We start from the raw sequence: 14336 nt of genomic DNA on the forward strand, positions 1-14336 counted from the left end.
ACTTAGTATTTTTTCTAATAGTTTTATGGACCAATGTGAATATGTAAAATAAGATTTCAGATACACGCTGGCCATTGTACTTTTTTTTATTGCTGAGTGGAATAGGGCTCTCTCAAAATAGTATACGTTGCAGTGTTTATTCCAGGAATAGCTTCAGCAGTTTTGTCGTGGATTGTCTTTAAATCTATATCACATTGCTGTTGCTACAGATAATCATAATTGAAATTAATTGTAGCCTGAAAACAATTTCTATGAAAATAATAGTCTACATCAGCTATTTCTTTGATGCATAAAACCAGTAATAATTTATGTAATTACATTTATTTCAGTCTAAATGGAGATGTTTATTATTAGGCTGAACAAGGGGATATATTTGCCTATATTATCACAGTTTTTTAGAATAAAATAAATGGTTCTAGAAACTTTTCCCTACATGGCCAAAAATTGATATTTATCATTTTGTGCTTTTATTATAATGGTTCAACTATCAGAATGAAGCTATATTGTGACTGGCAGTGAAGAGCTTTTAAAAAGATAAGGTTAAAAATGTGTATACATAGGAAAGATTCATAGCAGTGTCTGCTTTTAAAGCTCTCAGGATGGCATTAATATCCCTGACTGTCATTAATATCCCTGACTGCATTTACATATGCCATGGACAAGTATAGATTTTGATATGTAGTCACTTTCTGGATCAATATTTAATAAGAAATTAAATAACTTTAATGATAGAAAACTACTCTGGACAGTTTCATCTTTTTGTAATGAAGTTTTTAAATTATAAAAATAATAATTTATTGTAATCAGAAATTACAGAGCGCTAAGACATTTAATTTTTGTTAATTTCATTACTCATATTTTTCACTTTTTTGTGACAATGCAGTTCACTGCAATTTGGCATTTTATATCAGTATATATGATGGGAGGGTTTACACATTCTTATAACATTCAGATCTGATCTTTGGAAATTTTTAGTCCAGGTTTTGTCTTGTTTACTAAATCCTTTCTGATACTTAAATTGCTAGGATCTTTTTCTATACTTTTTCTAACATTTTAAAGTTTATTCTCCTAAATTTAACCCTTTAATTAGCCTGGAGTATATTTCTGCACAATGCACAATATGGATTTTCTGAAATATATGCCATCTAATTTATATTTTCCAATATTATATTGTGAATATTTTCAAATTTTAAAAAATGAATGAATTTACATACCCTCAGGGTTCTATAATTAAGATTTTATTATATTGTTTTGTCAGACACTTTTAATTTATTGATCTTTCATCCATTAACACATTTCATTTTTGAATAAATTACAATGTATATTGAAGATATCAATACATTTCCCCTTGATTACTTCACATATTATTAACTTGAATCTGCAACATGACTATAGACTTTATGTAAAAATTGCATACAATGAAATAAATATTGCATGCATTAAATGTGTGTATTAATCATAGTCCTCACTAAGAGCCACATCTTTAGGTCTGGTTATGTTGCTTGCTTTACCTATTGAAAATAGGTTGTTTTTTTCTTGCCTTTTTGTGTATCCCATATTTGGTTGAAAGCCAGACACTAGTTGTAGAAGAATGCTAGGAACTGAGATAAATGAAAATTACACAGAGAAATGCAGAGAAATGGGCACATATTTTCATCTGTCAAGCAGTCAGAGTGAGGAATTCTGTCTTGTCATGAGTTGAACTAGGTTTGGGTTTTGTTTTTATCATTTTCAGTGCTCCACAGACATCAAATTCCCAGTGTGGCCTTTTTTTTTTTTTTTTTGAGATGGAGTCTTGCTCTGTCGCCCAGGCTAGAGTGCAGTGACACAGTCTCTGCTCACTGCATGCTCCGCCTCCCAGGATCAAGCCTTTCTCCTGCCTCAGCCTCCCGAGTAACTGGGACCACAGGCGCCTGCCACCATGCCTGGCTACCTTTTTTTGTATTTTTAGTAGAGATGGGGTTGGGGTTTCACTGTGTTAGCCAGTATGGTCTCCATCTCCTGACCTCGTGATCCGCCCGCCTCGGCCCCCCAAAGTGCTGGGATTACATGCTGTGACCCTTAATTAAAGATGGGGTGTTGCTGCCTTGGGCTTAGAGTGATGCTTAGATCTTTCTTACGAGCTCCTGCTTTGTCTCTAATTTTCTTCAATCCTTGGACACTTGGTGCAAAAGTGGGGATCTTATCTGAATTCTTGCCCCTCCCTCAGCAGCAGGCTTCTCTTGCTTGTTTCTCTGGGTTAGGCTGCTGAGTGGTGGTGGTGCGGATCTAATTCTACTGTCTGGAACTCTGCACCTGGGAAGCTAAGGTATTTTTCCAGCAAACCTTAGGGAGCCTTTCTCTAGTATTCCAGATGCACATTACAAAAAGTAGGAAAGGTAGGAAAAGTTTTTCTAAAAAATTTTCCATTTGGGATCTTGAAGACAGAATATTTACTGTCCAGGATTTAGTTCATTGTTTCGTCATTCTTTTTTTGAATAACATTTTATACATTATGCTTTCTCTTGTTTTATTTTTGTTATGTGTTTCAGAATGGCAACCTGAGGTCAGAAGCCATCTATAGCTTGACAGAGGATGTTGGTCAGAAGCAGACTCCAGTGTGAGAGTGGTGTCTCTGGCAGCTGAAAGACAAGATATTAATGCCTCACAAAGTTCACAGGGAGTTGGGAAACCCTCCTGATGAAGGGCTTCTTGTTCTGCTTCCAAGCAGCCACCATGTTACATGGCCAATCTTGCGTGTGAAAAAGGCTCTCAAGATTGTTAGTCACCATGTGCTTACTACATAACAGGAAGAGAGAGCTTGATTTTAAGCAGTGTTAGGATGCTAGACTAAAAGCCAGTCTTCCAGATTTCCATACATGCTCTTAGTCAAGTTCCAGCCCTTTCCAGAAGACCGGCTGCTAAGATTACTGCCATACCCTTGTGGAACAGTCTAGGCTAGTAACAGCAAGGATAAGTCCTCGGATGTTATGGGACCGTTTTCCCAATTCAATTGGCATGCCCTTAGGAATTCCATAACATAAAAACAACCTATCTCAGAGAAGTTCAAAGCTTTAAGAATTTGGACCCAACAACATTTAATATTATTTAATTTAAAAAAAAATATTAGAAGCAATAAAGTTTTCACAAGTGAGATCACCTAAAATCTCAGTAAAGCCAGGCTGTTTCCTTACTCTTGAACACTTTACCCACCGTTCTAAGATTTTAATTAGTAACAATATCATTGGTTATTCTAATGACATTTATAAATGGTTAAAATAAACTAATATCAGCTATGAATACTTAAAACAGAACAAAACGGACAACGCTGTCAATTTTTATAAAATAGTCATTGCCTGCTAACCTGTTATTAATGCTACTAATGTCAAACAAATACAATTTGGAGCAAAAAAGTAATATAAGTGACTTTATTACCAGAATCCTCACTGTTTCCTTAAAAAAGAAACATTGTATTCTATGTTCAGGCTCTTAAAATAAATACACCAAAAGTCATAGATATATTGTTATTGTATGGATATTAATTTTAATGTAGATTATATTGTAAATTTATTTCCTACTACACATAATTGATGAGTAACTTTATTGGTTATTTAAAAGACAAGTTGTCTCATTTATTTACACAGCAGCTAGATGTTTCACTAATTAAACTCCTAGCTTAATTTTTAGATATGGTTGCAGTCATAAAACTAAGTAAATTTTATATATACTGTACACAAGATTAGGTTTACATTTTCTATTTGCACAGTTAACTAAGCCTTTTTATTTTTAGCATGTGTCACAACTACATCAAGGAGATGCATCCCGATCAAAAACCCTGAAGATAAAAACTTTGCCTTTTCTGGTTTAATGTAAGAACCAGGTATTAACTTTAGATGTAAACAACCCACTACTGAAAATTACTTAAGTACACTAACCAGACAACTACATCATCATCTGGGCAATAGGTTGATATCACCAATGAAAATCGGCTGTTACAATTCTCAACACAACATTATCAGATAAAGCTACACAAAATCTGAGTTGGATACAAATCCCTCCCTTCTTGAGAAACTCAGATTTCAAATTCGTTTTCATGACTACATCATGGATAATTGACTAACTGCATTCTACAGTGAAAACATTCTGATTTGAAAGTACACTAACAAAAAAAGATCAACAAGTTTTCCAAGCTAACCTAGATTTCAAAGTTGATTTAACTCTTTTGTGTGAGATTGATCACGTTTTATTTTGTTGATATATTTGTCTTCCAATGCTATAGTTTTAAAGTTAAATTAGTACTTTCAGTAATATTCAAAACCTAAGACCACACTACATGAATGAGAAGATACTTTTAATTTCAAATGTTTCTACTTACAATAGTTTATTTAAATTGCATCTGTAGACAAATGGTGTTATCAATAGTATCTCTCTACTTTTGCTGTAGGGTATTGGTTCCAATGGAGAGAAATAGTGCAAAATAATCATTCACATTCTGACCTGGGTCAAGAATAGTTTTTGTCTTTAATGTCATCAGACAGAAACTTCATTACCTTTCCTTTTCTTATTAAATAGTTATTGAAAAGAAATATCCACCGACTAGTTAAAAATATTTATATTTATGTACTGGTTAATTACTGCTTATCTGAAATGCATGAGATCAAAAGTGTTTTGGATTTCAGATTTTTTTTTTATTTTTGGAATACTTGCAATATGCATAATGAGATATGTTGGAAATAGAACTCAAGATGAAACAAAATTCATGCATGCTTCATGTACACCTTATACCAATAGACTAGAGGAAATTCTATGCAATTTTATACATTGTAGAGTGTACTCACACAAACCTATATAGTATAGCTTCCTACAAGCCTAGGCTATGTCATGTAATCTACTGCTCCTACACTACAGACCTGTATAATACGCTACTGTACTGAATAGTGTAGGCAGTTGTAACATAATGGTATTTGTGTATCTAAACAAATTTAAACACATAAAAAAGGGTACAGTAAAAATAAGATACTACAATGTAGGAATGCTGTCATATATGAAGCCTGTCATTAAATAAAGCACTGTGTGGCACATGACTGGTATTCCTTTGTGATTTGTATTTTCCAACTATTAAGTATTAGGTTTTCAACATTGCTTTTAGTGCTTTGAAATGTCAGGTAAATTTATCTAGGTGCCATTTTATTTTATTTTGTTATTTTTATATGTCCCTTTAGGGATTTATTGTACTTTCAAAATATATAGTTTCTAAACTGTCTAGCTCTAGAAAATTCTCAGGCATTTTTAAGTTTAACCTCTTAAACTCACTTCCATTTTTTCCATTTCTTTTATTCTCAGTAATATTTTCTTAATAAACTTACTGGTATTTTTTTTTCTTTAGTAATTTTCCCTTCAGCTTTTAAAATATACTTTGTCTCATCCATTGAATTGAAAAATTTTAGGTTTTTAAATTTACCCTTCTATATTTTTATAAAGTTTTATATATTCAAATATGTCTATTAGTGTTTATAGTACCTATTTCCATACTTATACTTTAGGTTTCATCTTATTTTCTTAATGCTCTTACCGATGTTTATTTTATATTCCATATCAATAATCTCAATAAGTATTTTTCTAATGGTTCTGTTTATTTTTGTTTGGATTTTTGTTAATGGGCTTTATTATTTCATGTTTCTTGTAATTTTATGTTGTGGGTATGTTCATTTGAGATTTATGTTTAAAATTATTTAGGGAATGGTATGAGGCATTTTCTCTGAAATGGAGACAAAAAGAAGAGTCTTACTTGCTTCTGTAGTATACAAAACAAATCTCAGAAAGTGCATTTTTAGTTTTTTGTTTGTTTGTTTTAAATTTTGTGGTTAGTGAATCATTTGGGTCCAAACCTATATGATAGGTAGTTAATGGTCATTGATACTCAGAGGAGACCCCCTCCTCTGTCTAGTACAAAGGCCATGTCAGATGAAACATCTTTTTATTTGAGTGTCTACAGGTGAGTTTGTGTTGGGGGTATAAATGGGAGTGTTTGTGTATTTATAGTTTACCCATACTGTGAGCTGAGTCTCTTCATGAAGACTTTGATCTGACATCCTTGATTGAGAAGGTTCTTTAACATTTTTGACGTGGTTACAGAAAACAACCTTGGCAAATTCCTCCAAGGCAATAGTCAACTTTATCTTGCTTTTTCTTGATTTACACCCCTCACTGTTGCTTATTTACTTACTTATTACAGTTCTACCTCTGATTATTATCCGTAATTTATTGGACACTGCACCATTCCTTAAAGAGATTTAGAATTATGTAAATATATGTATTTTTTCTAAATTTTTGGTTATTTTTCATTTGTAATTAAAGCCAATAATTTGTCCATATATGTAAAGAAACTCATGAATCATACAACGTATCATGTAATTATACTCTAGAGTTTGCTACTATAGTGCATTATGTAGTTCATCTTGTCTTGTTTATTTCAGAGCTTTTTTCCACAAACCTGTTGCTTATTACAAATAAATTAGCCATGTGGCCTGGCCAATTTCCTTTTGCAATAGTTTTCATAGACATATAATCAATGTATTCATTATTAGGATTTCCAAATTTTTAAGTTAAGGAATAGCTATAACTATAATTACAAACATATGTAATCTTAATCAAAATATATTGTATAAAAATGTGAAAATCAGACTTTCACCACTATGCAATACATCCATATAACAAAACCGCATAAACATAACTGCACGTACCATAACTCCATATAACAAAACCGCATTTGTAACTCCTAAAAGTATATACATATAGAATAGAAAAGAAAAGCAACCTAAATTCCTTACATTGAGTCTTATTATAATATTGCAATACAAGAATAACTCTAAGGTGGGAATTCTGCAGAGGGAAGAAATATAAAGGTTTTATAGACTAGGCTGAGGAATAGAGTCGATTTTAAATTTTGTTCTAAGAATCATACACTGTTTGAATTCTTGGAAGCTGTGGAAAAACTTGGGTTACCATAGACATGAGGCAGAATGTAGCAGGCAGCAAAGACTGTAGTCACAGTTTGGCAACCACTGCCTGGGCAATTTGGGTTTAGCCAGATGGGTGGTGTTATGGACTGAACTGTATCCCCACCAAATTATTATATCAAAGTTCTAACACCAAATGTATTTGGAGATAAGGTCTTTAAGGAGATAAATAAAGTAAAATCAGGTCATAGGGGTGGGACCGGAATCCACTAGAACTGGAGTCCTTATAAAGAGAAGAGGACACAAAAGCACTTTCTCCATGCCCAGAGAAAAGGCCACGTGAGGACACAGCAAGAAAGTAAACCAGGAAGGAAGTTCCCATCAGAATTCATCCAGGTTGACACCTGGATGCTGGACTTTTAGCCTCCAGAACCGTGAGAAAATACATTTTTGTTGTTTAAGACATCAGTCTGTGGTATTTTGTCATGGCAGCATGAGAGGACTAACATAGGAAAAGAAAGATGATCATGAGCTAAAGTCCTACTAGGATTAGTATAAACTAGTCTTTCATCCATCTTTCATAATCATATGTATGGTTCTAATGATGTTCTACAATAACATATACTTTCTTGAATTATAGGCAACAGTGAATATGTCCAAGCTGGATGTGGGGATGGAAATGCAAATTAACATCTTTGAGACTTGGAACAGCAATCTCTGTCTCTTGTCCATGTTATCTGGAACATAGTCATGGTAACTAATGAATGTGCCCCCTTTTGGTAGACAATTGACCTGTTGCCTTTTGGAAGTACTTGTAGTACTTGTTAGGAGAAGAGAACAATTTGAAATGTGAGAAGGGAACACAAATTAATGAAAAATTTCTGCTCAGGAGATAAAACTTGACTAATTATACTTTAAAAATATAATTTAGTAGAGTTGAAATATCATTATTCTAAACTAATTTATAGTAAGTATGTTTTCAAATTATAGGATAAAGTATTTCAAAGGCAAAATTTTACCATTATTTTATTTATCTTAAGTACTCTAAGCACCTGTGAGATTAAAGAGTTCTGTAGACCATGATTTAAAAGATGAAATCTACAGATAATTATGTCAACTCTAATTAGTAAATTTAGAAATACAGGGGTGAGAAGAGTCTTTTTTTATCCTATGAATTACCAGAAATCTCTGTCTCCTTTATGATAAACCAGAATGGAATTAATTTCAAAGTGCATGTATGTGTTTAATTTACTAAACAAGATAAATTAAATAACAGGCTTTTTAAAGGAGACTGGGTACCTCAGATTTAATAAAAACCAGAAATTTGAAAAGGAGAGCAGCAATGAAATACTCATAAAATTGAACACTGGAGGATATTGAATATTATTCTCAAAGTATTATATTCTCAAAGTATTATATTCCTGTACCCACATTCTTTCAATTTAAGTTTTTACTTTAATCTCGTTTGCCTTTCGTTTTTAAAGTGATGCTTTTATTTATCTACTTATGTTATGAAATTGTCTACATGGATATTCTTGTGCTCAGAATTTTAAAATAATGCATTTATTCAAATTTGTCTAACTCTATGTTTTGATCCAAGTCTTATTTACTTCAAAGGAAATTCACCTTTTAAAGAACATCACTTTGAAAACTCTAAATGCTTTCCCTTGTTTGGGGGTTGTGGGAGGTGAATAGGAGTACCAAATTTTCCTCTCCCTCCAAGCTTAACCTTGATAAGCCTTGACTCAGTACCTGATAAATTAATTCCATATAAACCACCACCTAGTACTATATTTCTAAAATTTAATGAAGTCTTCTACTTGAGACATTATTTTGTTTTTAGAAAATTTGGATTGAGTGTTTTTGAGGCTGAATATATGTATTTTTAACAGTACTTCATAGATTCACTGTAGTCACTCCTTCCTATGGATGGAACTGAGAAGATAATGTATCTTCCGGAACCAGAAAGGTAACGTGGGCACCAGGAGTACATACCTTCTATATTACACTGATGATACAATATGGAAATCCAGTGTGGTCACAACAATCTACATTTTGAGTATTTAAGCAATATATTGATTTGCACTACAGCTGCTTCAGATTTTGACATATCTTAGCTGGCATCGTGTGTGTGTATGTGTGTGTCTGCATGTGAGCATGTGTGTGAAAATGTCAATTATATAAAACATATCTTTGAGTTTGTATATTTTGGTTGTTGTGTTGTTTTAATTCCATTCATTTTGATCGTGTGTGCATGATGGTATCTATTTGATGGTGGGGTTATTTGAAAATCTTCCATAGGAGGATGTAGGATGTGATATATAATCTTTAACAGCTGTTAAATATCCATGGCCTCAAATCTCTAGTAAGTTCATCTGCCTTTTATACCTTTGCTTTCTTCTTGTGATATTTGAACCAACTGCAATACCTCCTCCTGCTTGATTGTCAGAAATAAACTATTCTTTTGCAAAGCATTTAGCCTCTTTTAAATAGCATGAAAACATAGCTTCCTGGTAACTCTATTGCTGTCTTTCTCATCTTGATTATGGATCATTTTGATGTGATATTAGTATGTTATAAAAGAGAAGATTATTTTCTTTACCATAAGGTACTAATTCCTAGAAGACACTTTACAAGTGATAGGTAGCTATTTGGTGGGGGAGGCGGTTGCTTTCAAAGGGCCTGTGCATCATACATTTTAAGACATGGCACTTGAGTATTATTTTCTATATTAAAAAGATTACACATTTGATAATGATGCTCTTTCACAAGTACTGATATCTTTTAAGAAAAGACATATTATAAGACAAGTCTGCAGCAGCAAATGAGTCAAATGAAGCTAACCTAATTAACACTAATAGGACAGTAAATTTGATTATAATATTTATTGACTCCTTACATTTACTAAAAATGATAACCAGGTTTCAGCCGTGTTATACAGCCTCCAGTCTGTAGTACATCTCTAAATCAGTACTGCAATAAAGTAGACGATCAGCATTATTTGGTGAAATAACATATTACCCCTAGATTAGTCAGCCACTGTGGTGTAGAAAAGAGAAAAAAAGCTTCAGGTAATTAAAGAAATCGTAGGTACTTGACATTTTCCATCCACCTACTTTTGTCGCAATTGAGATGGTCCTACAAATGTAATACATATTTTATCAAATTTTACTTTAAAATGAATTTTTATTAGATTTATGAGATTAACATGTGAAAAAGCATTTTAACAAAATTTCGTGGGTGCTGACTGAGAGATTATACTTATAAAACTCTCATGTTATTAAACCTTTTGAAGAAAATTAACCAAAACCTTGGTTAATATTTTTCACTGTTATTAAAATGATTTGCTTGGGCCGTGTGTGTGTGTATCTGTGTGCATAAACCTTTGTTAGCAATAACAGAAATATGATAGATTTAATTAAATAGCCTATCAAAATCTATATATTTGTGATTCTGGAAAGAGAATAGATCCTCTCTCTCTGATTCAGAAACCAGTTATCACACTCAATTAAAATGTTAGTCCACTTGCAGACGGATTTGGAAAGAGAGGGACAAAGAGGCATAGTAAAAAGGAGGGAAAAAAGAAAAAAGAGAAAAGAAGGGAGAGGAGAAGAATAAGACAGAGAGAGGGCAAGAGAAGAGGTCCCTTCTTGCTAGGAGTGTTTGCTGGGAACCCGGACTGGGGAAGCTATACTTGCTCACTTCCACCACTCGTCCTGTCACTGTTTTCTTTGTGACCTTGATTTAGTAACTTAATTTTATGCATCTCATCTATAGAACAGAAATGTTGACAATACTTAATATTTGATCACTGTGATATTTTATTATGCTAATATAGTAAATGCTACTTAAATGTCATCATTACTAAGGGCATTATTCTCTATCATGTTGCTGTTGGGAAGATTCGGTGAGTTAACATGTATCAAACGCTTAGTGTCTCAGTCAGTTTAAGCTGCTATAACAAACATACCTTAGACTGGCTGGCTTGAACAATATTTACTTCTGATAGTTCTGGAGGAAGTAGCAGATCTGGTGTCGGAAGAGAGCTTGCTTCTTGACTTATAGATGGCCATCTTCTGGTGTTGTCAGGTGGCAGAGAACAGAGACAGAGAGTCAAGTCTCTCCAGTCTCTTCTTATACAAGCACTAATCCCATTCATAGGGCTCTGCTCTAATGACTTAATCTCCTTCCAAAGGTCCCATGTTCAAATACCAACCCCTTGGGAATTCCAAGATGTTGATTTAATGTTGATAAGCTAATGTGTTTGCAACATTTTTCTATAACACAACTCTCTGGTGCTATTTTGGAATTTTGTAATTAAAATAGGAAAAAACACTTTTTAATTTAGTATTTTAAAAATTCATTTGAAAGAGAAAACATATTTCATTAGTTACTGCCATATAAATTTCTGATTAAGTAAAGAAGAGCAAATAGTACACACTGCATATGACCTATTAGCTATGTAATAGTTTCCCAATTGTGACATGAAAATACTAGGTGCTTATGCTTTCAAAAAAAATTGGTTTCAGAGAATTTCCCTCCTCAAACATCTATACACAATTTAAAAAAGTTGTCAGTGGAAATAAATCACAACCATTGAAGACCAGAATGCTTCAACTATATCCATTTTAATTATGCCAATATTCATGGGAGAAAACAAATCTTTCCCTCAGCAATGTTATTTTACTTCAGCAGTAACAAAAATTTTGTCATAGAAGAAAGACAGTACTACTTTTCCTTTTATATGCTAAACAATAGCTCTGACACATGTTTTGAAAGTTTGTGGTGCTGCCAGTCTCAGACTTTATATGATTCATTTAGGTTCTGATTAAAATACTTACAAAGAAATAAAGAATATAATAAGACTGGAATTTATACTTAGTGACAAATTTATATGGAAGTAAAATCTATTGTAAGGAAGATAAAGAGTGACCTTTTCTGGGGAAACAGACATTTCTAGCTTCATTCTTTTGCTCTTAGGTGCCAAGCACCATATGTAATAAAACTGTTTTAAGAATTATTTGGAGGCCTAGGACAACATTAACTTCTTCAGAGGGGATTTGCATTTATGTCTGCCAGGCACCTCTCAGAGACCCCAGCAGTCTGTGGTCTCCTACCCCAATTTCGGAGACTGAGATTGGAGGTTGGAAGTAAGGTTGCTTCACCCTTATTTCTGAGGTACAGCTTTTCAGGGCTCCTTGCTAAATTCAGGCAGTTTAGCAGAACCCCAAACTAGTTGGCTGTGAATTTCAACTTTTATCCTTCTATTCTCACAAAACCTTCAAACATCCTGCTCATATTCGTAGCGTGTCAGACACCTATTTCAGAATTGAAAAGAATTCTCTCTGAATGTCCGTCTCCTACCAAGACTGCGGCCGCGTAAACTTCAGAGCCTTATAAGGCCCCAGTCTGGTTTATGCTTTGTCTATGGTTCTTCATAGGAAAGTTGTTCTGAATTTTCTAGTTCACTTTAAGGGGACAAATGTTAAACCTTTTCTATAATTTTAAATAATTTTCCATTCCTATGGCTGAACATATTCCTTCTAAAATGTTGAATCTGTGAGTGAAGATCTGGCAAGTCAAGTTTACCCACATCAAATCCGCAAAGAAAACCAAACTTTTGTGCTTTTAACATTCATTATACTTGCTTGATAAGCATTCTGATTCTAATGACAATAACTGGAATAACATTAGACAATGAAAATAAATAATCACCAGGCAAGATCATTTCATGACAAGAAAAGTATTAACTTGGGAGAAAATATTCATGCATTCATTCATGTGTTCATTTACGCAGCAAATTTCTACCGGTGCCTTGCGTATGGAATGCAGACAGCACTGAGCTGGGCACTGGGGGTTTATGTGATGATATGGGCCCTTCCCTCCTTAGAGGGCTTCGAATCCAGTGTGTGCTGAAATGTGTTTCGTGTTCATGAGCAGTAAAGAGCCATCAGTGATGGGGTTTCTATTTTTAAAGTAAAGTAGGCTTAGAAATAATGTAGTCATTCTGAGCAAACTATTCCAAGGACAGAAAACCAAATACTGCATGTTCTCACTCATAGGTGGGAATAGAACAATGAGAACCCTTGGACACAGGCAGGGGAACATCACACACTGGGGCCTGTCATGGGTGGGGGGATGGGGGAGGGATAGCATTAAGAGAAATACCTAATGTAAATGATGAACTAATGGGTGCAGCAAACCAACATGGCACATGTGTACATATGTAACAAATCTGCACATTGTGCACATGTACCCTAGAACTTAAAGTATAATAATAATAAAAATGAAATAATGTAGTGAAATTTTCTTTTCTTATTGAAAAGTGAAACCTTGCCGATTAAGCTCCATTGAATTTCCCAGGGCCTGAAAGGTAGTTAGTGGATGAACGTAGAGTAAAACTCTTTCTTCCAACTCTCAGAAGGGTTCTTTTTTGTGGTAATACAATGGCCTCTGTCATCCTCTGGGTGCTTTGAACAGTCTTCACAAATACATTTTAGACATTGGAAATAATGATACAGGCTCTGAATTCATAGACATAATGACTGGAATGCCATTTTTATGTAATTTCAAAAATTAATTATCATTAAAAAATAAAATATTTAGACTAAGTTGGTCCACTTTGTCAATCTACTATACTCATATACATTTGAACTTGAAATGGCTAATGTCAAACATGCATGAGAACTTGAAATGTAATATAAGTTAAATACTACCTAAAAATCTGTTATAGTTTTTAATTAAAAGTTTATTTTCTAGAAAACTCAGTTCTGCTAGCACCTTTACATTATTCTCATTATTTTAGTGATTATAACACAATCATAGTTTTATATGTTTTCATAACAAATTAGAGATTTATGGCACTTAAAATAAAATATTAACACATATATAGCATGTAATTAAAATGTCATGTGTGTGTTTCACATTAGGTGCAATCTATGACTTATTTTTTCTTCAGTATTTCTTTGCTACATGACTAAGTTCTATTATCATAGTTCAAGCTGAATTCTTAATTTTTCCTTTTAAATAAAGTAAAAATTTTGAACTTTTCATTACAAATGATCACTTTATAATATTTAAAAGAAATGAAACAGATGTGATTTGCCTACAACACCGAAGGCCATTTTTTATTTTAACATTTGCAGAAGGTTGATATGCCACATTGCACTTGACCTAATGTTTGCTATTTGTAACAGTAAAAAAATTTCTAGTATTTTTATAGAAACTAATAATGCAACAGGGAGAACAAATGAAGCCTTACAATGCCTAGAAACTGTATGCCAAATATTTGGAACAATAAGCTCTCTAACTCCAGCAGCAGAATTATCTTCCCAGTATATATTTAAGTGAGGAGTTGTAATGATGTGTACGTTTTATTTCTTAATTTACATTCACAGT

The sequence above is a fragment of the Mandrillus leucophaeus genome, unplaced genomic scaffold, assembly GCF_000951045.1.
Source record: "Mandrillus leucophaeus isolate KB7577 unplaced genomic scaffold, Mleu.le_1.0 Scaffold188, whole genome shotgun sequence".
Classification (NCBI taxonomy): Eukaryota; Metazoa; Chordata; class Mammalia; order Primates; family Cercopithecidae; genus Mandrillus; species Mandrillus leucophaeus.